The following is a 25565-nucleotide window of genomic DNA, read 5'->3' on the forward strand; positions in this document are numbered from 1 at the left end:
CCGGGCGGGGGTCACCCCCACCCTCAGCGCCCGCCGCGGTGCCTGGCGCCCCAGCCCGCACCGTGGGGCCTCCTCTTGTCCCAAGCCGCGACACCGCCGTCACGCGGCAGCATGCGTGGCTTCTGGACTGTCAGGTCTCAGACCAAAGGTCTGCTCTGTGGGAACCGACACGCTGGAGGAAACCTTGAGAGTCTGAGAGGGGAGGGAGTTCCAGAAGAAGGCCAGGATGTCATTTTGAGGGAGTATGTGACCAGAACTCGTCCCGTTGCTTTTGGGGTTCTATGGGCTACACGTAGGAATCTTTGGTGGTGGCACCTGATGTTGGGGGATCCGGAGTCACACCCAGACCTGCTCCACAGGCCTCCTTTTACTTTTCTCTTCGGATTCATTATGTTTAAAAAGTGTCCCTTATCTCTATGATTGCATTTTCTTTTCTCTCTCTTTTCAAGCAGATGATGGGAGTCCAAGTATTAAGGTGACATGTGTTGCCCGTGCCCCCCTCCCCCCTGTGTTCTTATTCATTAACCTCTGATGTTGTTCCAGCGTATTGTGGGGGTACCAATGTTAAGGTCGGGTACGTTGCCCTCTCCCAGCCTCCCCCCTCGGGTCAGAGCCTCAAGTGCGCCCATCCCCCAGTCGGTGCGCACCCACCCCATTCCTAATGGAGGTGTATGCCCATCCCCTCCCCCCACCCGCCCGACACCCACCCGATGAAGGTGATTCCTCTGTGTCCACTTGGGTGTCCGTCGGTTCGTACCCATTTGCTGGTGAGCGCGAGCACGTGGTGCTCGTGTGTCCATTCTTGGGCTACCTGGCTTACTGGAACGGGTTCCAGCTCTGGCCAGGAGAACCACGAGAGGTGCCCTCTCACCGCTGCTCCTCCTAGCTGAATAGCACTCCGTGGTGTCCACGCGCCACATTTCATTTACGCACTCGTGGGTCGATGGGCACTCGGGTCGCTTCCAGGTCTTTGCGATTGTGACTTGTGCCCTGACTCTAACCCTAACCCTTACCCAGCCCCGTCTCCTCCTCGGCCCCTGCCTGACTGACTCCTTCCCGCCCGGCCTGTCACCTGTCACCGTCCTCTGCCCCTGCCTGACACGCTCCTCCCCGCCCGGGCCGTCACCGTCCTCGGCCCCTGCCTGACGGGGCTCCTCCGTCGCCTGGGCCTTCCAAGGGCTTGGTGTGGACGCTGGTTCCAGGACGCCCTCCCAGGAACCCGGTAGCAGGGCGGCCGCAGCGTCTCGCGCCACCCAACCGTCCGCCGGCCGGCGGCCGTCGCTAAGTGGCCTGCGGGGGACGTGCCCCCACTGTGGGGCGGGCGCCCAGCCTGGTGTCTTCTCTGAGGCCCCGTGGCTGCTTTTCCCCCCCGCAAGGGGAGAGCCGCGGAGGTGGGGACCGCCTCCTCGTGGGGACGTACACCCAGCTCTCCACGTCGGATTCCGGGGCTCTCTGTCCTGCCAGAAGGCCCAGCTGGCCTGCGGGTCCTTAGAGTGGCAAAAACATCCGAAAACTGAGATTGAGGGTCCGGTGGTTGTCTGCACTTTTGTGCTGGGCACCCCAGGGAGGCCCGGGGGCTGGCTGGACAACGCGGTCTGCTGGGCGGGGGGGGGGTTTGGAGGAGCAACTGATGCCCTTTGCACTTTGGGTAGCAAGTGTCTGAGGTGTCTCTGAGCCCTGCGCCATGTCGGGGGTGGGGGTGGGAGGTCGGGGGGGGGGTGGAGGAGCAGGAGGAGGAGGAGGAGGAGGAGGTGGGAAGGGCCGTGGCCTGCAGTCGTGTTCCCGGGGTGGCTTCTTCCACAGGCTGCTTGGCCTGGGCTCCCTGCACCTGGGCCTTTGGAGGACTGGCCCTGTGCTTGCCAACGCTTCCCCTGCAGGGACCCAGAGCTGGGAGGTTGCATCTCTCAGCCCTGGGTCGGGCAGAGCCCCAGCGGGCCATGCCCACAACCTCTCTCAGCACGGGTCCCCCAGAAGGCTCCTTTGGGACCAGGATTCTCTTGCGGGTGACTCTTTAAGGTCTGGCCCCTGGATGGAGGGGCACCAGGAGTAGAGGAGCAGGAAGGGGAAGGGGGTGGCCGTGCGAGGGGACACTTTGAGGCCAAGTCCCAGCTTCAGCCTGATCCTCCTGGGAACCCCGGGGTGTACGTCACACCTCCTGGTTGTCCCGCTCTGAGACAAGGAGCCGGGCTTCGCATTCCCCCAGCAGCCAGTCGTGGGCTGAGGACACCTGGGGCGTTGGGAACTCCCTGGCTTCTCCTTGGCTTAACATCTGGAGCTGCTTGTGAATCGTGCCGCCACACACACCCGAGTGCAGGTGTCTTCTGCACAGACTGCGGGCCTCGCTCTTCTGAATGCCGCTAGCTCGCCACCCACCCACGGGTGAACCTGGTCAGGGTACTTTCTCTCGGGGGCAGACTCTGATCCTGGCGGGCTACCGGTGTCTCTGTTTGCTCGTTTCTTTCTTCCATTTCGGGAAAGGCTTCCTTACTGGGTGTGGAAATCTCCTATGCCTTTCCTCGCCTATTCTGTCAGCTTTAAAATTCTCTTTCAGTTGCCACCCTCACAGATGGATTAGGAAACTCTTTCCGGTGCACTCATTAGTGAAATGACCTCAATGAAGCTGGAATCCAATATCTAATCGCCGATTTTTAGCGAGTCCACACGCCAGGGGGGTCGGGGTCCAATGCAGCCCCGGCCAGGCCCAGGCCCCTTGGACTGGGCCACAGGAGGACACAGAGGAGGGTCCCGGCCCCCACGGTCGCGTTGCCGGCAGTTCTCCAAGGGCTTGGGCGTTTTCCAGAGGTAGGAGATGGAGGGGACTGATTTCTTCAGCGCCCCACTAACCACGCCACCCCACCCATGGGACACATCCCAAGAGAGAGAGAGAGACGCCCCATACACTCGCTCCCCTCCCCCATGCGCTGTGCCCCAGCCCGGGCCCGGGGGAATAGGCGGCAGCCCACCCACAGGGTGGGGGGCGCAGCTGAAAGGGGTTGTCGGGGAGGGCGGCCCCTGCCTGGGGTCAAAGGGCGGGCGACCCGCGCGTGCGCAATCGGCGGCGGCGGCGGCGGCGGCGGCGGCGGCGGCGGCGGGGGCGGCCACGAGCTGGGGGTGGGCCAGGCGAGGAGAGGAAGGGGGCTGGAAGGTCTCCACCTTGGCGAGTCCAGCCGTGGAGGCGCATCTTGTGTGAGTGTGAGTGAGTGAGTGTGAGTGTGTGTGTGTGTGTGTGTGTGTGTGTGTATAGAGAGACAGCCCCCCACCCCGGCCCGCCGCTCCCTGCCCGCCCCGCCCCGCCCCGCCTGTCACCCCCGTCCCTCGGAGCCCGCCGGACCCGGCCGGTGAACTCAACAGGCCCGCCCGGTGCGGGTCAGCGCCGGCGCGGGGCCTGGGGCGGGAGGAGGCGGCGGGGAAGCGCAGAGAGGCTCGGCTTCTTGAGCGGGGCAGGGGCGCCCTCCGCCGTCTAGGGCCACACCACCCTGAACGCGCCCGATCTCGTCTGGTCTCGGAAGCTAAGCAGGGTCGGGCCTGGTTAGTACTTGGATGGGAGACCGCCTGGGAATACCGGGTGCCGTAGGCTTCTTTTTTTTTTTTTTTTTTTTTTGTTTTGCCTCTTGTTCTGTCCCCTCTCTGGGAGCGAGGCGGCGGCCCCGGGCGGGGGTCACCCCCACCCTCAGCGCCCGCCGCGGTGCCTGGCGCCCCAGCCCGCACCGTGGGGCCTCCTCTTGTCCCAAGCCGCGACACCGCCGTCACGCGGCAGCATGCGTGGCTTCTGGACTGTCAGGTCTCAGACCAAAGGTCTGCTCTGTGGGAACCGACACGCTGGAGGAAACCTTGAGAGTCTGAGAGGGGAGGGAGTTCCAGAAGAAGGCCAGGATGTCATTTTGAGGGAGTATGTGACCAGAACTCGTCCCGTTGCTTTTGGGGTTCTATGGGCTACACGTAGGAATCTTTGGTGGTGGCACCTGATGTTGGGGGATCCGGAGTCACACCCAGACCTGCTCCACAGGCCTCCTTTTACTTTTCTCTTCGGATTCATTATGTTTAAAAAGTGTCCCTTATCTCTATGATTGCATTTTCTTTTCTCTCTCTTTTCAAGCAGATGATGGGAGTCCAAGTATTAAGGTGACATGTGTTGCCCGTGCCCCCCTCCCCCCTGTGTTCTTATTCATTAACCTCTGATGTTGTTCCAGCGTATTGTGGGGGTACCAATGTTAAGGTCGGGTACGTTGCCCTCTCCCAGCCTCCCCCCTCGGGTCAGAGCCTCAAGTGCGCCCATCCCCCAGTCGGTGCGCACCCACCCCATTCCTAATGGAGGTGTATGCCCATCCCCTCCCCCCACCCGCCCGACACCCACCCGATGAAGGTGATTCCTCTGTGTCCACTTGGGTGTCCGTCGGTTCGTACCCATTTGCTGGTGAGCGCGAGCACGTGGTGCTCGTGTGTCCATTCTTGGGCTACCTGGCTTACTGGAACGGGTTCCAGCTCTGGCCAGGAGAACCACGAGAGGTGCCCTCTCACCGCTGCTCCTCCTAGCTGAATAGCACTCCGTGGTGTCCACGCGCCACATTTCATTTACGCACTCGTGGGTCGATGGGCACTCGGGTCGCTTCCAGGTCTTTGCGATTGTGACTTGTGCCCTGACTCTAACCCTAACCCTTACCCAGCCCCGTCTCCTCCTCGGCCCCTGCCTGACTGACTCCTTCCCGCCCGGCCTGTCACCTGTCACCATCCTCTGCCCCTGCCTGACACGCTCCTCCCCGCCCGGGCCGTCACCGTCCTCGGCCCCTGCCTGACGGGGCTCCTCCGTCGCCTGGGCCTTCCAAGGGCTTGGTGTGGACGCTGGTTCCAGGACGCCCTCCCAGGAACCCGGTAGCAGGGCGGCCGCAGCGTCTCGCGCCACCCAACCGTCCGCCGGCCGGCGGCCGTCGCTAAGTGGCCTGCGGGGGACGTGCCCCCACTGTGGGGCGGGCGCCCAGCCTGGTGTCTTCTCTGAGGCCCCGTGGCTGCTTTTCCCCCCCGCAAGGGGAGAGCCGCGGAGGTGGGGACCGCCTCCTCGTGGGGACGTACACCCAGCTCTCCACGTCGGATTCCGGGGCTCTCTGTCCTGCCAGAAGGCCCAGCTGGCCTGCGGGTCCTTAGAGTGGCAAAAACATCCGAAAACTGAGATTGAGGGTCCGGTGGTTGTCTGCACTTTTGTGCTGGGCACCCCAGGGAGGCCCGGGGGCTGGCTGGACAACGCGGTCTGCTGGGCGGGGGGGGGGTTTGGAGGAGCAACTGATGCCCTTTGCACTTTGGGTAGCAAGTGTCTGAGGTGTCTCTGAGCCCTGCGCCATGTCGGGGGTGGGGGTGGGAGGTCGGGGGGGGGGGTGGAGGAGCAGGAGGAGGAGGAGGAGGAGGAGGTGGGAAGGGCCGTGGCCTGCAGTCGTGTTCCCGGGGTGGCTTCTTCCACAGGCTGCTTGGCCTGGGCTCCCTGCACCTGGGCCTTTGGAGGACTGGCCCTGTGCTTGCCAACGCTTCCCCTGCAGGGACCCAGAGCTGGGAGGTTGCATCTCTCAGCCCTGGGTCGGGCAGAGCCCCAGCGGGCCATGCCCACAACCTCTCTCAGCACGGGTCCCCCAGAAGGCTCCTTTGGGACCAGGATTCTCTTGCGGGTGACTCTTTAAGGTCTGGCCCCTGGATGGAGGGGCACCAGGAGTAGAGGAGCAGGAAGGGGAAGGGGGTGGCCGTGCGAGGGGACACTTTGAGGCCAAGTCCCAGCTTCAGCCTGATCCTCCTGGGAACCCCGGGGTGTACGTCACACCTCCTGGTTGTCCCGCTCTGAGACAAGGAGCCGGGCTTCGCATTCCCCCAGCAGCCAGTCGTGGGCTGAGGACACCTGGGGCGTTGGGAACTCCCTGGCTTCTCCTTGGCTTAACATCTGGAGCTGCTTGTGAATCGTGCCGCCACACACACCCGAGTGCAGGTGTCTTCTGCACAGACTGCGGGCCTCGCTCTTCTGAATGCCGCTAGCTCGCCACCCACCCACGGGTGAACCTGGTCAGGGTACTTTCTCTCGGGGGCAGACTCTGATCCTGGCGGGCTACCGGTGTCTCTGTTTGCTCGTTTCTTTCTTCCATTTCGGGAAAGGCTTCCTTACTGGGTGTGGAAATCTCCTATGCCTTTCCTCGCCTATTCTGTCAGCTTTAAAATTCTCTTTCAGTTGCCACCCTCACAGATGGATTAGGAAACTCTTTCCGGTGCACTCATTAGTGAAATGACCTCAATGAAGCTGGAATCCAATATCTAATCGCCGATTTTTAGCGAGTCCACACGCCAGGGGGGTCGGGGTCCAATGCAGCCCCGGCCAGGCCCAGGCCCCTTGGACTGGGCCACAGGAGGACACAGAGGAGGGTCCCGGCCCCCACGGTCGCGTTGCCGGCAGTTCTCCAAGGGCTTGGGCGTTTTCCAGAGGTAGGAGATGGAGGGGACTGATTTCTTCAGCGCCCCACTAACCACGCCACCCCACCCATGGGACACATCCCAAGAGAGAGAGAGAGACGCCCCATACACTCGCTCCCCTCCCCCATGCGCTGTGCCCCAGCCCGGGCCCGGGGGAATAGGCGGCAGCCCACCCACAGGGTGGGGGGCGCAGCTGAAAGGGGTTGTCGGGGAGGGCGGCCCCTGCCTGGGGTCAAAGGGCGGGCGACCCGCGCGTGCGCAATCGGCGGCGGCGGCGGCGGCGGTGGCGGCCACGAGCTGGGGGTGGGCCAGGCGAGGAGAGGAAGGGGGCTGGAAGGTCTCCACCTTGGCGAGTCCAGCCGTGGAGGCGCATCTTGTGTGAGTGTGAGTGAGTGAGTGTGAGTGTGTGTGTGTGTGTGTGTGTGTGTGTGTATAGAGAGACAGCCCCCCACCCCGGCCCGCCGCTCCCTGCCCGCCCCGCCCCGCCCCGCCTGTCACCCCCGTCCCTCGGAGCCCGCCGGACCCGGCCGGTGAACTCAACAGGCCCGCCCGGTGCGGGTCAGCGCCGGCGCGGGGCCTGGGGCGGGAGGAGGCGGCGGGGAAGCGCAGAGAGGCTCGGCTTCTTGAGCGGGGCAGGGGCGCCCTCCGCCGTCTAGGGCCACACCACCCTGAACGCGCCCGATCTCGTCTGGTCTCGGAAGCTAAGCAGGGTCGGGCCTGGTTAGTACTTGGATGGGAGACCGCCTGGGAATACCGGGTGCCGTAGGCTTCTTTTTTTTTTTTTTTTTTTTTTGTTTTGCCTCTTGTTCTGTCCCCTCTCTGGGAGCGAGGCGGCGGCCCCGGGCGGGGGTCACCCCCACCCTCAGCGCCCGCCGCGGTGCCTGGCGCCCCAGCCCGCACCGTGGGGCCTCCTCTTGTCCCAAGCCGCGACACCGCCGTCACGCGGCAGCATGCGTGGCTTCTGGACTGTCAGGTCTCAGACCAAAGGTCTGCTCTGTGGGAACCGACACGCTGGAGGAAACCTTGAGAGTCTGAGAGGGGAGGGAGTTCCAGAAGAAGGCCAGGATGTCATTTTGAGGGAGTATGTGACCAGAACTCGTCCCGTTGCTTTTGGGGTTCTATGGGCTACACGTAGGAATCTTTGGTGGTGGCACCTGATGTTGGGGGATCCGGAGTCACACCCAGACCTGCTCCACAGGCCTCCTTTTACTTTTCTCTTCGGATTCATTATGTTTAAAAAGTGTCCCTTATCTCTATGATTGCATTTTCTTTTCTCTCTCTTTTCAAGCAGATGATGGGAGTCCAAGTATTAAGGTGACATGTGTTGCCCGTGCCCCCCTCCCCCCTGTGTTCTTATTCATTAACCTCTGATGTTGTTCCAGCGTATTGTGGGGGTACCAATGTTAAGGTCGGGTACGTTGCCCTCTCCCAGCCTCCCCCCTCGGGTCAGAGCCTCAAGTGCGCCCATCCCCCAGTCGGTGCGCACCCACCCCATTCCTAATGGAGGTGTATGCCCATCCCCTCCCCCCACCCGCCCGACACCCACCCGATGAAGGTGATTCCTCTGTGTCCACTTGGGTGTCCGTCGGTTCGTACCCATTTGCTGGTGAGCGCGAGCACGTGGTGCTCGTGTGTCCATTCTTGGGCTACCTGGCTTACTGGAACGGGTTCCAGCTCTGGCCAGGAGAACCACGAGAGGTGCCCTCTCACCGCTGCTCCTCCTAGCTGAATAGCACTCCGTGGTGTCCACGCGCCACATTTCATTTACGCACTCGTGGGTCGATGGGCACTCGGGTCGCTTCCAGGTCTTTGCGATTGTGACTTGTGCCCTGACTCTAACCCTAACCCTTACCCAGCCCCGTCTCCTCCTCGGCCCCTGCCTGACTGACTCCTTCCCGCCCGGCCTGTCACCTGTCACCATCCTCTGCCCCTGCCTGACACGCTCCTCCCCGCCCGGGCCGTCACCGTCCTCGGCCCCTGCCTGACGGGGCTCCTCCGTCGCCTGGGCCTTCCAAGGGCTTGGTGTGGACGCTGGTTCCAGGACGCCCTCCCAGGAACCCGGTAGCAGGGCGGCCGCAGCGTCTCGCGCCACCCAACCGTCCGCCGGCCGGCGGCCGTCGCTAAGTGGCCTGCGGGGGACGTGCCCCCACTGTGGGGCGGGCGCCCAGCCTGGTGTCTTCTCTGAGGCCCCGTGGCTGCTTTTCCCCCCCGCAAGGGGAGAGCCGCGGAGGTGGGGACCGCCTCCTCGTGGGGACGTACACCCAGCTCTCCACGTCGGATTCCGGGGCTCTCTGTCCTGCCAGAAGGCCCAGCTGGCCTGCGGGTCCTTAGAGTGGCAAAAACATCCGAAAACTGAGATTGAGGGTCCGGTGGTTGTCTGCACTTTTGTGCTGGGCACCCCAGGGAGGCCCGGGGGCTGGCTGGACAACGCGGTCTGCTGGGCGGGGGGGGGGTTTGGAGGAGCAACTGATGCCCTTTGCACTTTGGGTAGCAAGTGTCTGAGGTGTCTCTGAGCCCTGCGCCATGTCGGGGGTGGGGGTGGGAGGTCGGGGGGGGGGTGGAGGAGCAGGAGGAGGAGGAGGAGGAGGAGGTGGGAAGGGCCGTGGCCTGCAGTCGTGTTCCCGGGGTGGCTTCTTCCACAGGCTGCTTGGCCTGGGCTCCCTGCACCTGGGCCTTTGGAGGACTGGCCCTGTGCTTGCCAACGCTTCCCCTGCAGGGACCCAGAGCTGGGAGGTTGCATCTCTCAGCCCTGGGTCGGGCAGAGCCCCAGCGGGCCATGCCCACAACCTCTCTCAGCACGGGTCCCCCAGAAGGCTCCTTTGGGACCAGGATTCTCTTGCGGGTGACTCTTTAAGGTCTGGCCCCTGGATGGAGGGGCACCAGGAGTAGAGGAGCAGGAAGGGGAAGGGGGTGGCCGTGCGAGGGGACACTTTGAGGCCAAGTCCCAGCTTCAGCCTGATCCTCCTGGGAACCCCGGGGTGTACGTCACACCTCCTGGTTGTCCCGCTCTGAGACAAGGAGCCGGGCTTCGCATTCCCCCAGCAGCCAGTCGTGGGCTGAGGACACCTGGGGCGTTGGGAACTCCCTGGCTTCTCCTTGGCTTAACATCTGGAGCTGCTTGTGAATCGTGCCGCCACACACACCCGAGTGCAGGTGTCTTCTGCACAGACTGCGGGCCTCGCTCTTCTGAATGCCGCTAGCTCGCCACCCACCCACGGGTGAACCTGGTCAGGGTACTTTCTCTCGGGGGCAGACTCTGATCCTGGCGGGCTACCGGTGTCTCTGTTTGCTCGTTTCTTTCTTCCATTTCGGGAAAGGCTTCCTTACTGGGTGTGGAAATCTCCTATGCCTTTCCTCGCCTATTCTGTCAGCTTTAAAATTCTCTTTCAGTTGCCACCCTCACAGATGGATTAGGAAACTCTTTCCGGTGCACTCATTAGTGAAATGACCTCAATGAAGCTGGAATCCAATATCTAATCGCCGATTTTTAGCGAGTCCACACGCCAGGGGGGTCGGGGTCCAATGCAGCCCCGGCCAGGCCCAGGCCCCTTGGACTGGGCCACAGGAGGACACAGAGGAGGGTCCCGGCCCCCACGGTCGCGTTGCCGGCAGTTCTCCAAGGGCTTGGGCGTTTTCCAGAGGTAGGAGATGGAGGGGACTGATTTCTTCAGCGCCCCACTAACCACGCCACCCCACCCATGGGACACATCCCAAGAGAGAGAGAGAGACGCCCCATACACTCGCTCCCCTCCCCCATGCGCTGTGCCCCAGCCCGGGCCCGGGGGAATAGGCGGCAGCCCACCCACAGGGTGGGGGGCGCAGCTGAAAGGGGTTGTCGGGGAGGGCGGCCCCTGCCTGGGGTCAAAGGGCGGGCGACCCGCGCGTGCGCAATCGGCGGCGGCGGCGGCGGCGGCGGCGGGGGCGGCCACGAGCTGGGGGTGGGCCAGGCGAGGAGAGGAAGGGGGCTGGAAGGTCTCCACCTTGGCGAGTCCAGCCGTGGAGGCGCATCTTGTGTGAGTGTGAGTGAGTGAGTGTGAGTGTGTGTGTGTGTGTGTGTGTGTGTGTGTATAGAGAGACAGCCCCCCACCCCGGCCCGCCGCTCCCTGCCCGCCCCGCCCCGCCCCGCCTGTCACCCCCGTCCCTCGGAGCCCGCCGGACCCGGCCGGTGAACTCAACAGGCCCGCCCGGTGCGGGTCAGCGCCGGCGCGGGGCCTGGGGCGGGAGGAGGCGGCGGGGAAGCGCAGAGAGGCTCGGCTTCTTGAGCGGGGCAGGGGCGCCCTCCGCCGTCTAGGGCCACACCACCCTGAACGCGCCCGATCTCGTCTGGTCTCGGAAGCTAAGCAGGGTCGGGCCTGGTTAGTACTTGGATGGGAGACCGCCTGGGAATACCGGGTGCCGTAGGCTTCTTTTTTTTTTTTTTTTTTTTTTGTTTTGCCTCTTGTTCTGTCCCCTCTCTGGGAGCGAGGCGGCGGCCCCGGGCGGGGGTCACCCCCACCCTCAGCGCCCGCCGCGGTGCCTGGCGCCCCAGCCCGCACCGTGGGGCCTCCTCTTGTCCCAAGCCGCGACACCGCCGTCACGCGGCAGCATGCGTGGCTTCTGGACTGTCAGGTCTCAGACCAAAGGTCTGCTCTGTGGGAACCGACACGCTGGAGGAAACCTTGAGAGTCTGAGAGGGGAGGGAGTTCCAGAAGAAGGCCAGGATGTCATTTTGAGGGAGTATGTGACCAGAACTCGTCCCGTTGCTTTTGGGGTTCTATGGGCTACACGTAGGAATCTTTGGTGGTGGCACCTGATGTTGGGGGATCCGGAGTCACACCCAGACCTGCTCCACAGGCCTCCTTTTACTTTTCTCTTCGGATTCATTATGTTTAAAAAGTGTCCCTTATCTCTATGATTGCATTTTCTTTTCTCTCTCTTTTCAAGCAGATGATGGGAGTCCAAGTATTAAGGTGACATGTGTTGCCCGTGCCCCCCTCCCCCCTGTGTTCTTATTCATTAACCTCTGATGTTGTTCCAGCGTATTGTGGGGGTACCAATGTTAAGGTCGGGTACGTTGCCCTCTCCCAGCCTCCCCCCTCGGGTCAGAGCCTCAAGTGCGCCCATCCCCCAGTCGGTGCGCACCCACCCCATTCCTAATGGAGGTGTATGCCCATCCCCTCCCCCCACCCGCCCGACACCCACCCGATGAAGGTGATTCCTCTGTGTCCACTTGGGTGTCCGTCGGTTCGTACCCATTTGCTGGTGAGCGCGAGCACGTGGTGCTCGTGTGTCCATTCTTGGGCTACCTGGCTTACTGGAACGGGTTCCAGCTCTGGCCAGGAGAACCACGAGAGGTGCCCTCTCACCGCTGCTCCTCCTAGCTGAATAGCACTCCGTGGTGTCCACGCGCCACATTTCATTTACGCACTCGTGGGTCGATGGGCACTCGGGTCGCTTCCAGGTCTTTGCGATTGTGACTTGTGCCCTGACTCTAACCCTAACCCTTACCCAGCCCCGTCTCCTCCTCGGCCCCTGCCTGACTGACTCCTTCCCGCCCGGCCTGTCACCTGTCACCGTCCTCTGCCCCTGCCTGACACGCTCCTCCCCGCCCGGGCCGTCACCGTCCTCGGCCCCTGCCTGACGGGGCTCCTCCGTCGCCTGGGCCTTCCAAGGGCTTGGTGTGGACGCTGGTTCCAGGACGCCCTCCCAGGAACCCGGTAGCAGGGCGGCCGCAGCGTCTCGCGCCACCCAACCGTCCGCCGGCCGGCGGCCGTCGCTAAGTGGCCTGCGGGGGACGTGCCCCCACTGTGGGGCGGGCGCCCAGCCTGGTGTCTTCTCTGAGGCCCCGTGGCTGCTTTTCCCCCCCGCAAGGGGAGAGCCGCGGAGGTGGGGACCGCCTCCTCGTGGGGACGTACACCCAGCTCTCCACGTCGGATTCCGGGGCTCTCTGTCCTGCCAGAAGGCCCAGCTGGCCTGCGGGTCCTTAGAGTGGCAAAAACATCCGAAAACTGAGATTGAGGGTCCGGTGGTTGTCTGCACTTTTGTGCTGGGCACCCCAGGGAGGCCCGGGGGCTGGCTGGACAACGCGGTCTGCTGGGCGGGGGGGGGGGGGGTTTGGAGGAGCAACTGATGCCCTTTGCACTTTGGGTAGCAAGTGTCTGAGGTGTCTCTGAGCCCTGCGCCATGTCGGGGGTGGGGGTGGGAGGTCGGGGGGGGGGTGGAGGAGCAGGAGGAGGAGGAGGAGGAGGAGGTGGGAAGGGCCGTGGCCTGCAGTCGTGTTCCCGGGGTGGCTTCTTCCACAGGCTGCTTGGCCTGGGCTCCCTGCACCTGGGCCTTTGGAGGACTGGCCCTGTGCTTGCCAACGCTTCCCCTGCAGGGACCCAGAGCTGGGAGGTTGCATCTCTCAGCCCTGGGTCGGGCAGAGCCCCAGCGGGCCATGCCCACAACCTCTCTCAGCACGGGTCCCCCAGAAGGCTCCTTTGGGACCAGGATTCTCTTGCGGGTGACTCTTTAAGGTCTGGCCCCTGGATGGAGGGGCACCAGGAGTAGAGGAGCAGGAAGGGGAAGGGGGTGGCCGTGCGAGGGGACACTTTGAGGCCAAGTCCCAGCTTCAGCCTGATCCTCCTGGGAACCCCGGGGTGTACGTCACACCTCCTGGTTGTCCCGCTCTGAGACAAGGAGCCGGGCTTCGCATTCCCCCAGCAGCCAGTCGTGGGCTGAGGACACCTGGGGCGTTGGGAACTCCCTGGCTTCTCCTTGGCTTAACATCTGGAGCTGCTTGTGAATCGTGCCGCCACACACACCCGAGTGCAGGTGTCTTCTGCACAGACTGCGGGCCTCGCTCTTCTGAATGCCGCTAGCTCGCCACCCACCCACGGGTGAACCTGGTCAGGGTACTTTCTCTCGGGGGCAGACTCTGATCCTGGCGGGCTACCGGTGTCTCTGTTTGCTCGTTTCTTTCTTCCATTTCGGGAAAGGCTTCCTTACTGGGTGTGGAAATCTCCTATGCCTTTCCTCGCCTATTCTGTCAGCTTTAAAATTCTCTTTCAGTTGCCACCCTCACAGATGGATTAGGAAACTCTTTCCGGTGCACTCATTAGTGAAATGACCTCAATGAAGCTGGAATCCAATATCTAATCGCCGATTTTTAGCGAGTCCACACGCCAGGGGGGTCGGGGTCCAATGCAGCCCCGGCCAGGCCCAGGCCCCTTGGACTGGGCCACAGGAGGACACAGAGGAGGGTCCCGGCCCCCACGGTCGCGTTGCCGGCAGTTCTCCAAGGGCTTGGGCGTTTTCCAGAGGTAGGAGATGGAGGGGACTGATTTCTTCAGCGCCCCACTAACCACGCCACCCCACCCATGGGACACATCCCAAGAGAGAGAGAGAGACGCCCCATACACTCGCTCCCCTCCCCCATGCGCTGTGCCCCAGCCCGGGCCCGGGGGAATAGGCGGCAGCCCACCCACAGGGTGGGGGGCGCAGCTGAAAGGGGTTGTCGGGGAGGGCGGCCCCTGCCTGGGGTCAAAGGGCGGGCGACCCGCGCGTGCGCAATCGGCGGCGGCGGCGGCGGCGGCGGCGGCGGCGGCGGCGGCGGCGGCGGCGGCGGCGGCGGCGGCGGCGGCGGCGGGGGCGGCCACGAGCTGGGGGTGGGCCAGGCGAGGAGAGGAAGGGGGCTGGAAGGTCTCCACCTTGGCGAGTCCAGCCGTGGAGGCGCATCTTGTGTGAGTGTGAGTGAGTGAGTGTGAGTGTGTGTGTGTGTGTGTGTGTGTGTGTGTATGTGTATAGAGAGACAGCCCCCCACCCCGGCCCGCCGCTCCCTGCCCGCCCCGCCCCGCCCCGCCTGTCACCCCCGTCCCTCGGAGCCCGCCGGACCCGGCCGGTGAACTCAACAGGCCCGCCCGGTGCGGGTCAGCGCCGGCGCGGGGCCTGGGGCGGGAGGAGGCGGCGGGGAAGCGCAGAGAGGCTCGGCTTCTTGAGCGGGGCAGGGGCGCCCTCCGCCGTCTAGGGCCACACCACCCTGAACGCGCCCGATCTCGTCTGGTCTCGGAAGCTAAGCAGGGTCGGGCCTGGTTAGTACTTGGATGGGAGACCGCCTGGGAATACCGGGTGCCGTAGGCTTCTTTTTTTTTTTTTTTTTTTTTTGTTTTGCCTCTTGTTCTGTCCCCTCTCTGGGAGCGAGGCGGCGGCCCCGGGCGGGGGTCACCCCCACCCTCAGCGCCCGCCGCGGTGCCTGGCGCCCCAGCCCGCACCGTGGGGCCTCCTCTTGTCCCAAGCCGCGACACCGCCGTCACGCGGCAGCATGCGTGGCTTCTGGACTGTCAGGTCTCAGACCAAAGGTCTGCTCTGTGGGAACCGACACGCTGGAGGAAACCTTGAGAGTCTGAGAGGGGAGGGAGTTCCAGAAGAAGGCCAGGATGTCATTTTGAGGGAGTATGTGACCAGAACTCGTCCCGTTGCTTTTGGGGTTCTATGGGCTACACGTAGGAATCTTTGGTGGTGGCACCTGATGTTGGGGGATCCGGAGTCACACCCAGACCTGCTCCACAGGCCTCCTTTTACTTTTCTCTTCGGATTCATTATGTTTAAAAAGTGTCCCTTATCTCTATGATTGCATTTTCTTTTCTCTCTCTTTTCAAGCAGATGATGGGAGTCCAAGTATTAAGGTGACATGTGTTGCCCGTGCCCCCCTCCCCCCTGTGTTCTTATTCATTAACCTCTGATGTTGTTCCAGCGTATTGTGGGGGTACCAATGTTAAGGTCGGGTACGTTGCCCTCTCCCAGCCTCCCCCCTCGGGTCAGAGCCTCAAGTGCGCCCATCCCCCAGTCGGTGCGCACCCACCCCATTCCTAATGGAGGTGTATGCCCATCCCCTCCCCCCACCCGCCCGACACCCACCCGATGAAGGTGATTCCTCTGTGTCCACTTGGGTGTCCGTCGGTTCGTACCCATTTGCTGGTGAGCGCGAGCACGTGGTGCTCGTGTGTCCATTCTTGGGCTACCTGGCTTACTGGAACGGGTTCCAGCTCTGGCCAGGAGAACCACGAGAGGTGCCCTCTCACCGCTGCTCCTCCTAGCTGAATAGCACTCCGTGGTGTCCACGCGCCACATTTCATTTACGCACTCGTGGGTCGATGGGCACTCGGGTCGCTTCCAGGTCTTTGCGATTGTGACTTGTGCCCTGACTCTAACCCTAACCCTTACCCAGCCCCGTCTCCTCCTCGGCCCCTGCCTGACTGACTCCTTCCCGCCCGGCCTGTCACCTGTCACCGTCCTCTGCCCCTGCCTGACACGCTCCTCCCCGCCCGGGCCGTCACCGTCCTCGGCCCCTGCCTGATGGGGCTCCTCCGTCGCCTGGGCCTTCCAAGGGCTTGGTGTGGACGCTGGTTCCAGGACGCCCTCCCAGGAACCCGGTAGCAGGGCGGCCGCAGCGTCTCGCGCCACCCAACCGTCCGCCGGCCGGCGGCCGTCGCTAAGTGGCCTGCGGGGGACGTGCCCCCACTGTGGGGCGGGCGCCCAGCCTGGTGTCTTCTCTGAGGCCCCGTGGCTGCTTTTCCCCCCCGCAAGGGGAGAGCCGCGGAGGTGGGGACCGCCTCCTCGTGGGGACGTACACCCAGCTCTCCACGTCGGATTCCGGGGCTCTCTGTCCTGCCAGAAGGCCCAGCTGGCCTGCGGGTCCTTAGAGTGGCAAAAACATCCGAAAACTGAGATTGAGGGTCCGGTGGTTGTCTGCACTTTTGTGCTGGGCACCCCAGGGAGGCCCGGGGGCTGGCTGGACAACGCGGTCTGCTGGGCGGGGGGGGGGTTTGGAGGAGCAACTGATGCCCTTTGCACTTTGGGTAGCAAGTGTCTGAGGTGTCTCTGAGCCCTGCGCCATGTCGGGGGTGGGGGTGGGAGGTCGGGGGGGGGGGGTGGAGGAGCAGGAGGAGGAGGAGGAGGAGGAGGTGGGAAGGGCCGTGGCCTGCAGTCGTGTTCCCGGGGTGGCTTCTTCCACAGGCTGCTTGGCCTGGGCTCCCTGCACCTGGGCCTTTGGAGGACTGGCCCTGTGCTTGCCAACGCTTCCCCTGCAGGGACCCAGAGCTGGGAGGTTGCATCTCTCAGCCCTGGGTCGGGCAGAGCCCCAGCGGGCCATGCCCACAACCTCTCTCAGCACGGGTCCCCCAGAAGGCTCCTTTGGGACCAGGATTCTCTTGCGGGTGACTCTTTAAGGTCTGGCCCCTGGATGGAGGGGCACCAGGAGTAGAGGAGCAGGAAGGGGAAGGGGGTGGCCGTGCGAGGGGACACTTTGAGGCCAAGTCCCAGCTTCAGCCTGATCCTCCTGGGAACCCCGGGGTGTACGTCACACCTCCTGGTTGTCCCGCTCTGAGACAAGGAGCCGGGCTTCGCATTCCCCCAGCAGCCAGTCGTGGGCTGAGGACACCTGGGGCGTTGGGAACTCCCTGGCTTCTCCTTGGCTTAACATCTGGAGCTGCTTGTGAATCGTGCCGCCACACACACCCGAGTGCAGGTGTCTTCTGCACAGACTGCGGGCCTCGCTCTTCTGAATGCCGCTAGCTCGCCACCCACCCACGGGTGAACCTGGTCAGGGTACTTTCTCTCGGGGGCAGACTCTGATCCTGGCGGGCTACCGGTGTCTCTGTTTGCTCGTTTCTTTCTTCCATTTCGGGAAAGGCTTCCTTACTGGGTGTGGAAATCTCCTATGCCTTTCCTCGCCTATTCTGTCAGCTTTAAAATTCTCTTTCAGTTGCCACCCTCACAGATGGATTAGGAAACTCTTTCCGGTGCACTCATTAGTGAAATGACCTCAATGAAGCTGGAATCCAATATCTAATCGCCGATTTTTAGCGAGTCCACACGCCAGGGGGGTCGGGGTCCAATGCAGCCCCGGCCAGGCCCAGGCCCCTTGGACTGGGCCACAGGAGGACACAGAGGAGGGTCCCGGCCCCCACGGTCGCGTTGCCGGCAGTTCTCCAAGGGCTTGGGCGTTTTCCAGAGGTAGGAGATGGAGGGGACTGATTTCTTCAGCGCCCCACTAACCACGCCACCCCACCCATGGGACACATCCCAAGAGAGAGAGAGAGACGCCCCATACACTCGCTCCCCTCCCCCATGCGCTGTGCCCCAGCCCGGGCCCGGGGGAATAGGCGGCAGCCCACCCACAGGGTGGGGGGCGCAGCTGAAAGGGGTTGTCGGGGAGGGCGGCCCCTGCCTGGGGTCAAAGGGCGGGCGACCCGCGCGTGCGCAATCGGCGGCGGCGGCGGCGGCGGCGGCGGCGGCGGCGGCGGCGGCGGCGGCGGCGGCGGGGGCGGCCACGAGCTGGGGGTGGGCCAGGCGAGGAGAGGACGGGGGCTGGAAGGTCTCCACCTTGGCGAGTCCAGCCGTGGAGGCGCATCTTGTGTGAGTGTGAGTGAGTGAGTGTGAGTGTGTGTGTGTGTGTGTGTGTGTGTGTGTGTATAGAGAGACAGCCCCCCACCCCGGCCCGCCGCTCCCTGCCCGCCCCGCCCCGCCCCGCCTGTCACCCCCGTCCCTCGGAGCCCGCCGGACCCGGCCGGTGAACTCAACAGGCCCGCCCGGTGCGGGTCAGCGCCGGCGCGGGGCCTGGGGCGGGAGGAGGCGGCGGGGAAGCGCAGAGAGGCTCGGCTTCTTGAGCGGGGCAGGGGCGCCCTCCGCCGTCTAGGGCCACACCACCCTGAACGCGCCCGATCTCGTCTGGTCTCGGAAGCTAAGCAGGGTCGGGCCTGGTTAGTACTTGGATGGGAGACCGCCTGGGAATACCGGGTGCCGTAGGCTTCTTTTTTTTTTTTTTTTTTTTTTGTTTTGCCTCTTGTTCTGTCCCCTCTCTGGGAGCGAGGCGGCGGCCCCGGGCGGGGGTCACCCCCACCCTCAGCGCCCGCCGCGGTGCCTGGCGCCCCAGCCCGCACCGTGGGGCCTCCTCTTGTCCCAAGCCGCGACACCGCCGTCACGCGGCAGCATGCGTGGCTTCTGGACTGTCAGGTCTCAGACCAAAGGTCTGCTCTGTGGGAACCGACACGCTGGAGGAAACCTTGAGAGTCTGAGAGGGGAGGGAGTTCCAGAAGAAGGCCAGGATGTCATTTTGAGGGAGTATGTGACCAGAACTCGTCCCGTTGCTTTTGGGGTTCTATGGGCTACACGTAGGAATCTTTGGTGGTGGCACCTGATGTTGGGGGATCCGGAGTCACACCCAGACCTGCTCCACAGGCCTCCTTTTACTTTTCTCTTCGGATTCATTATGTTTAAAAAGTGTCTCTTATCTCTATGATTGCATTTTCTTTTCTCTCTCTTTTCAAGCAGATGATGGGAGTCCAAGTATTAAGGTGACATGTGTTGCCCGTGCCCCCCTCCCCCCTGTGTTCTTATTCATTAACCTCTGATGTTGTTCCAGCGTATTGTGGGGGTACCAATGTTAAGGTCGGGTACGTTGCCCTCTCCCAGCCTCCCCCCTCGGGTCAGAGCCTCAAGTGCGCCCATCCCCCAGTCGGTGCGCACCCACCCCATTCCTAATGGAGGTGTATGCCCATCCCCTCCCCCCACCCGCCCGACACCCACCCGATGAAGGTGATTCCTCTGTGTCCACTTGGGTGTCCGTCGGTTCGTACCCATTTGCTGGTGAGCGCGAGCACGTGGTGCTCGTGTGTCCATTCTTGGGCTACCTGGCTTACTGGAACGGGTTCCAGCTCTGGCCAGGAGAACCACGAGAGGTGCCCTCTCACCGCTGCTCCTCCTAGCTGAATAGCACTCCGTGGTGTCCACGCGCCACATTTCATTTACGCACTCGTGGGTCGATGGGCACTCGGGTCGCTTCCAGGTCTTTGCGATTGTGACTTGTGCCCTGACTCTAACCCTAACCCTTACCCAGCCCCGTCTCCTCCTCGGCCCCTGCCTGACTGACTCCTTCCCGCCCGGCCTGTCACCTGTCACCATCCTCTGCCCCTGCCTGACACGCTCCTCCCCGCCCGGGCCGTCACCGTCCTCGGCCCCTGCCTGACGGGGCTCCTCCGTCGCCTGGGCCTTCCAAGGGCTTGGTGTGGACGCTGGTTCCAGGACGCCCTCCCAGGAACCCGGTAGCAGGGCGGCCGCAGCGTCTCGCGCCACCCAACCGTCCGCCGGCCGGCGGCCGTCGCTAAGTGGCCTGCGGGGGACGTGCCCCCACTGTGGGGCGGGCGCCCAGCCTGGTGTCTTCTCTGAGGCCCCGTGGCTGCTTTTCCCCCCCGCAAGGGGAGAGCCGCGGAGGTGGGGACCGCCTCCTCGTGGGGACGTACACCCAGCTCTCCACGTCGGATTCCGGGGCTCTCTGTCCTGCCAGAAGGCCCAGCTGGCCTGCGGGTCCTTAGAGTGGCAAAAACATCCGAAAACTGAGATTGAGGGTCCGGTGGTTGTCTGCACTTTTGTGCTGGGCACCCCAGGGAGGCCCGGGGGCTGGCTGGACAACGCGGTCTGCTGGGCGGGGGGGGGGTTTGGAGGAGCAACTGATGCCCTTTGCACTTTGGGTAGCAAGTGTCTGAGGTGTCTCTGAGCCCTGCGCCATGTCGGGGGTGGGGGTGGGAGGTCGGGGGGGGGGTGGAGGAGCAGGAGGAGGAGGAGGAGGAGGAGGTGGGAAGGGCCGTGGCCTGCAGTCGTGTTCCCGGGGTGGCTTCTTCCACAGGCTGCTTGGCCTGGGCTCCCTGCACCTGGGCCTTTGGAGGACTGGCCCTGTGCTTGCCAACGCTTCCCCTGCAGGGACCCAGAGCTGGGAGGTTGCATCTCTCAGCCCTGGGTCGGGCAGAGCCCCAGCGGGCCATGCCCACAACCTCTCTCAGCACGGGTCCCCCAGAAGGCTCCTTTGGGACCAGGATTCTCTTGCGGGTGACTCTTTAAGGTCTGGCCCCTGGATGGAGGGGCACCAGGAGTAGAGGAGCAGGAAGGGGAAGGGGGTGGCCGTGCGAGGGGACACTTTGAGGCCAAGTCCCAGCTTCAGCCTGATCCTCCTGGGAACCCCGGGGTGTACGTCACACCTCCTGGTTGTCCCGCTCTGAGACAAGGAGCCGGGCTTCGCATTCCCCCAGCAGCCAGTCGTGGGCTGAGGACACCTGGGGCGTTGGGAACTCCCTGGCTTCTCCTTGGCTTAACATCTGGAGCTGCTTGTGAATCGTGCCGCCACACACACCCGAGTGCAGGTGTCTTCTGCACAGACTGCGGGCCTCGCTCTTCTGAATGCCGCTAGCTCGCCACCCACCCACGGGTGAACCTGGTCAGGGTACTTTCTCTCGGGGGCAGACTCTGATCCTGGCGGGCTACCGGTGTCTCTGTTTGCTCGTTTCTTTCTTCCATTTCGGGAAAGGCTTCCTTACTGGGTGTGGAAATCTCCTATGCCTTTCCTCGCCTATTCTGTCAGCTTTAAAATTCTCTTTCAGTTGCCACCCTCACAGATGGATTAGGAAACTCTTTCCGGTGCACTCATTAGTGAAATGACCTCAATGAAGCTGGAATCCAATATCTAATCGCCGATTTTTAGCGAGTCCACACGCCAGGGGGGTCGGGGTCCAATGCAGCCCCGGCCAGGCCCAGGCCCCTTGGACTGGGCCACAGGAGGACACAGAGGAGGGTCCCGGCCCCCACGGTCGCGTTGCCGGCAGTTCTCCAAGGGCTTGGGCGTTTTCCAGAGGTAGGAGATGGAGGGGACTGATTTCTTCAGCGCCCCACTAACCACGCCACCCCACCCATGGGACACATCCCAAGAGAGAGAGAGAGACGCCCCATACACTCGCTCCCCTCCCCCATGCGCTGTGCCCCAGCCCGGGCCCGGGGGAATAGGCGGCAGCCCACCCACAGGGTGGGGGGCGCAGCTGAAAGGGGTTGTCGGGGAGGGCGGCCCCTGCCTGGGGTCAAAGGGCGGGCGACCCGCGCGTGCGCAATCGGCGGCGGCGGCGGCGGCGGCGGCGGCGGCGGCGGCGGGGGCGGCCACGAGCTGGGGGTGGGCCAGGCGAGGAGAGGAAGGGGGCTGGAAGGTCTCCACCTTGGCGAGTCCAGCCGTGGAGGCGCATCTTGTGTGAGTGTGAGTGAGTGAGTGTGAGTGTGTGTGTGTGTGTGTGTGTGTGTGTGTATAGAGAGACAGCCCCCCACCCCGGCCCGCCGCTCCCTGCCCGCCCCGCCCCGCCCCGCCTGTCACCCCCGTCCCTCGGAGCCCGCCGGACCCGGCCGGTGAACTCAACAGGCCCGCCCGGTGCGGGTCAGCGCCGGCGCGGGGCCTGGGGCGGGAGGAGGCGGCGGGGAAGCGCAGAGAGGCTCGGCTTCTTGAGCGGGGCAGGGGTGCCCTCCGCCGTCTAGGGCCACACCACCCTGAACGCGCCCGATCTCGTCTGGTCTCGGAAGCTAAGCAGGGTCGGGCCTGGTTAGTACTTGGATGGGAGACCGCCTGGGAATACCGGGTGCCGTAGGCTTCTTTTTTTTTTTTTTTTTTTTTTTGTTTTGCCTCTTGTTCTGTCCCCTCTCTGGGAGCGAGGCGGCGGCCCCGGGCGGGGGTCACCCCCACCCTCAGCGCCCGCCGCGGTGCCTGGCGCCCCAGCCCGCACCGTGGGGCCTCCTCTTGTCCCAAGCCGCGACACCGCCGTCACGCGGCAGCATGCGTGGCTTCTGGACTGTCAGGTCTCAGACCAAAGGTCTGCTCTGTGGGAACCGACACGCTGGAGGAAACCTTGAGAGTCTGAGAGGGGAGGGAGTTCCAGAAGAAGGCCAGGATGTCATTTTGAGGGAGTATGTGACCAGAACTCGTCCCGTTGCTTTTGGGGTTCTATGGGCTACACGTAGGAATCTTTGGTGGTGGCACCTGATGTTGGGGGATCCGGAGTCACACCCAGACCTGCTCCACAGGCCTCCTTTTACTTTTCTCTTCGGATTCATTATGTTTAAAAAGTGTCCCTTATCTCTATGATTGCATTTTCTTTTCTCTCTCTTTTCAAGCAGATGATGGGAGTCCAAGTATTAAGGTGACATGTGTTGCCCGTGCCCCCCTCCCCCCTGTGTTCTTATTCATTAACCTCTGATGTTGTTCCAGCGTATTGTGGGGGTACCAATGTTAAGGTCGGGTACGTTGCCCTCTCCCAGCCTCCCCCCTCGGGTCAGAGCCTCAAGTGCGCCCATCCCCCAGTCGGTGCGCACCCACCCCATTCCTAATGGAGGTGTATGCCCATCCCCTCCCCCCACCCGCCCGACACCCACCCGATGAAGGTGATTCCTCTGTGTCCACTTGGGTGTCCGTCGGTTCGTACCCATTTGCTGGTGAGCGCGAGCACGTGGTGCTCGTGTGTCCATTCTTGGGCTACCTGGCTTACTGGAACGGGTTCCAGCTCTGGCCAGGAGAACCACGAGAGGTGCCCTCTCACCGCTGCTCCTCCTAGCTGAATAGCACTCCGTGGTGTCCACGCGCCACATTTCATTTACGCACTCGTGGGTCGATGGGCACTCGGGTCGCTTCCAGGTCTTTGCGATTGTGACTTGTGCCCTGACTCTAACCCTAACCCTTACCCAGCCCCGTCTCCTCCTCGGCCCCTGCCTGACTGACTCCTTCCCGCCCGGCCTGTCACCTGTCACCGTCCTCTGCCCCTGCCTGACACGCTCCTCCCCGCCCGGGCCGTCACCGTCCTCGGCCCCTGCCTGACGGGGCTCCTCCGTCGCCTGGGCCTTCCAAGGGCTTGGTGTGGACGCTGGTTCCAGGACGCCCTCCCAGGAACCCGGTAGCAGGGCGGCCGCAGCGTCTCGCGCCACCCAACCGTCCGCCGGCCGGCGGCCGTCGCTAAGTGGCCTGCGGGGGACGTGCCCCCACTGTGGGGCGGGCGCCCAGCCTGGTGTCTTCTCTGAGGCCCCGTGGCTGCTTTTCCCCCCCGCAAGGGGAGAGCCGCGGAGGTGGGGACCGCCTCCTCGTGGGGACGTACACCCAGCTCTCCACGTCGGATTCCGGGGCTCTCTGTCCTGCCAGAAGGCCCAGCTGGCCTGCGGGTCCTTAGAGTGGCAAAAACATCCGAAAACTGAGATTGAGGGTCCGGTGGTTGTCTGCACTTTTGTGCTGGGCACCCCAGGGAGGCCCGGGGGCTGGCTGGACAACGCGGTCTGCTGGGCGGGGGGGGGGGTTTGGAGGAGCAACTGATGCCCTTTGCACTTTGGGTAGCAAGTGTCTGAGGTGTCTCTGAGCCCTGCGCCATGTCGGGGGTGGGGGTGGGAGGTCGGGGGGGGGTGGAGGAGCAGGAGGAGGAGGAGGAGGAGGAGGTGGGAAGGGCCGTGGCCTGCAGTCGTGTTCCCGGGGTGGCTTCTTCCACAGGCTGCTTGGCCTGGGCTCCCTGCACCTGGGCCTTTGGAGGACTGGCCCTGTGCTTGCCAACGCTTCCCCTGCAGGGACCCAGAGCTGGGAGGTTGCATCTCTCAGCCCTGGGTCGGGCAGAGCCCCAGCGGGCCATGCCCACAACCTCTCTCAGCACGGGTCCCCCAGAAGGCTCCTTTGGGACCAGGATTCTCTTGCGGGTGACTCTTTAAGGTCTGGCCCCTGGATGGAGGGGCACCAGGAGTAGAGGAGCAGGAAGGGGAAGGGGGTGGCCGTGCGAGGGGACACTTTGAGGCCAAGTCCCAGCTTCAGCCTGATCCTCCTGGGAACCCCGGGGTGTACGTCACACCTCCTGGTTGTCCCGCTCTGAGACAAGGAGCCGGGCTTCGCATTCCCCCAGCAGCCAGTCGTGGGCTGAGGACACCTGGGGCGTTGGGAACTCCCTGGCTTCTCCTTGGCTTAACATCTGGAGCTGCTTGTGAATCGTGCCGCCACACACACCCGAGTGCAGGTGTCTTCTGCACAGACTGCGGGCCTCGCTCTTCTGAATGCCGCTAGCTCGCCACCCACCCACGGGTGAACCTGGTCAGGGTACTTTCTCTCGGGGGCAGACTCTGATCCTGGCGGGCTACCGGTGTCTCTGTTTGCTCGTTTCTTTCTTCCATTTCGGGAAAGGCTTCCTTACTGGGTGTGGAAATCTCCTATGCCTTTCCTCGCCTATTCTGTCAGCTTTAAAATTCTCTTTCAGTTGCCACCCTCACAGATGGATTAGGAAACTCTTTCCGGTGCACTCATTAGTGAAATGACCTCAATGAAGCTGGAATCCAATATCTAATCGCCGATTTTTAGCGAGTCCACACGCCAGGGGGGTCGGGGTCCAATGCAGCCCCGGCCAGGCCCAGGCCCCTTGGACTGGGCCACAGGAGGACACAGAGGAGGGTCCCGGCCCCCACGGTCGCGTTGCCGGCAGTTCTCCAAGGGCTTGGGCGTTTTCCAGAGGTAGGAGATGGAGGGGACTGATTTCTTCAGCGCCCCACTAACCACGCCACCCCACCCATGGGACACATCCCAAGAGAGAGAGAGAGACGCCCCATACACTCGCTCCCCTCCCCCATGCGCTGTGCCCCAGCCCGGGCCCGGGGGAATAGGCGGCAGCCCACCCACAGGGTGGGGGGCGCAGCTGAAAGGGGTTGTCGGGGAGGGCGGCCCCTGCCTGGGGTCAAAGGGCGGGCGACCCGCGCGTGCGCAATCGGCGGCGGCGGCGGCGGCGGCGGCGGCGGCGGCGGCGGCGGCGGCGGCCACGAGCTGGGGGTGGGCCAGGCGAGGAGAGGAAGGGGGCTGGAAGGTCTCCACCTTGGCGAGTCCAGCCGTGGAGGCGCATCTTGTGTGAGTGTGAGTGAGTGAGTGTGAGTGTGTGTGTGTGTGTGTGTGTGTGTGTGTATAGAGAGACAGCCCCCCACCCCGGCCCGCCGCTCCCTGCCCGCCCCGCCCCGCCCCGCCTGTCACCCCCGTCCCTCGGAGCCCGCCGGACCCGGCCGGTGAACTCAACAGGCCCGCCCGGTGCGGGTCAGCGCCGGCGCGGGGCCTGGGGCGGGAGGAGGCGGCGGGGAAGCGCAGAGAGGCTCGGCTTCTTGAGCGGGGCAGGGGCGCCCTCCGCCGTCTAGGGCCACACCACCCTGAACGCGCCCGATCTCGTCTGGTCTCGGAAGCTAAGCAGGGTCGGGCCTGGTTAGTACTTGGATGGGAGACCGCCTGGGAATACCGGGTGCCGTAGGCTTCTTTTTTTTTTTTTTTTTTTTTTGTTTTGCCTCTTGTTCTGTCCCCTCTCTGGGAGCGAGGC

At 63.9% G+C, this 25565-nt stretch overlaps 7 non-coding genes across 7 annotated transcripts; all 7 read left to right on the forward strand.

Moving 5' to 3' along the window:
• Nucleotides 1-3458: 3458 nt before the first annotated feature.
• On the forward strand, nt 3459-3577 carry LOC142868543 (5S ribosomal RNA). The gene has a single exon (XR_012917489.1). It is a non-coding gene; the product is annotated as a 5S ribosomal RNA (ribosomal RNA).
• Nucleotides 3578-7088: 3511 nt separating this feature from the next.
• LOC142868544 (5S ribosomal RNA) lies at nt 7089-7207 on the forward strand. The gene has a single exon (XR_012917490.1). It is a non-coding gene; the product is annotated as a 5S ribosomal RNA (ribosomal RNA).
• A 3516-nt stretch (nt 7208-10723) lies between these two features.
• Nucleotides 10724-10842, forward strand: LOC142868545 (5S ribosomal RNA). The gene has a single exon (XR_012917491.1). It is a non-coding gene; the product is annotated as a 5S ribosomal RNA (ribosomal RNA).
• A 3574-nt stretch (nt 10843-14416) lies between these two features.
• On the forward strand, nt 14417-14535 carry LOC142868546 (5S ribosomal RNA). The gene has a single exon (XR_012917492.1). It is a non-coding gene; the product is annotated as a 5S ribosomal RNA (ribosomal RNA).
• Nucleotides 14536-18085: 3550 nt separating this feature from the next.
• On the forward strand, nt 18086-18204 carry LOC142868548 (5S ribosomal RNA). Its single transcript, XR_012917494.1, has one exon. It is a non-coding gene; the product is annotated as a 5S ribosomal RNA (ribosomal RNA).
• Nucleotides 18205-21732: 3528 nt separating this feature from the next.
• On the forward strand, nt 21733-21851 carry LOC142868549 (5S ribosomal RNA). Its single transcript, XR_012917495.1, has one exon. It is a non-coding gene; the product is annotated as a 5S ribosomal RNA (ribosomal RNA).
• Nucleotides 21852-25383: 3532 nt separating this feature from the next.
• On the forward strand, nt 25384-25502 carry LOC142868550 (5S ribosomal RNA). Its single transcript, XR_012917496.1, has one exon. It is a non-coding gene; the product is annotated as a 5S ribosomal RNA (ribosomal RNA).
• Nucleotides 25503-25565: the final 63 nt, after the last annotated feature.

Source organism: Microcebus murinus, unplaced genomic scaffold (assembly GCF_040939455.1).
Source record: "Microcebus murinus isolate Inina unplaced genomic scaffold, M.murinus_Inina_mat1.0 scaf034_hap2_Mmur4.0, whole genome shotgun sequence".
Classification (NCBI taxonomy): Eukaryota; Metazoa; Chordata; class Mammalia; order Primates; family Cheirogaleidae; genus Microcebus; species Microcebus murinus.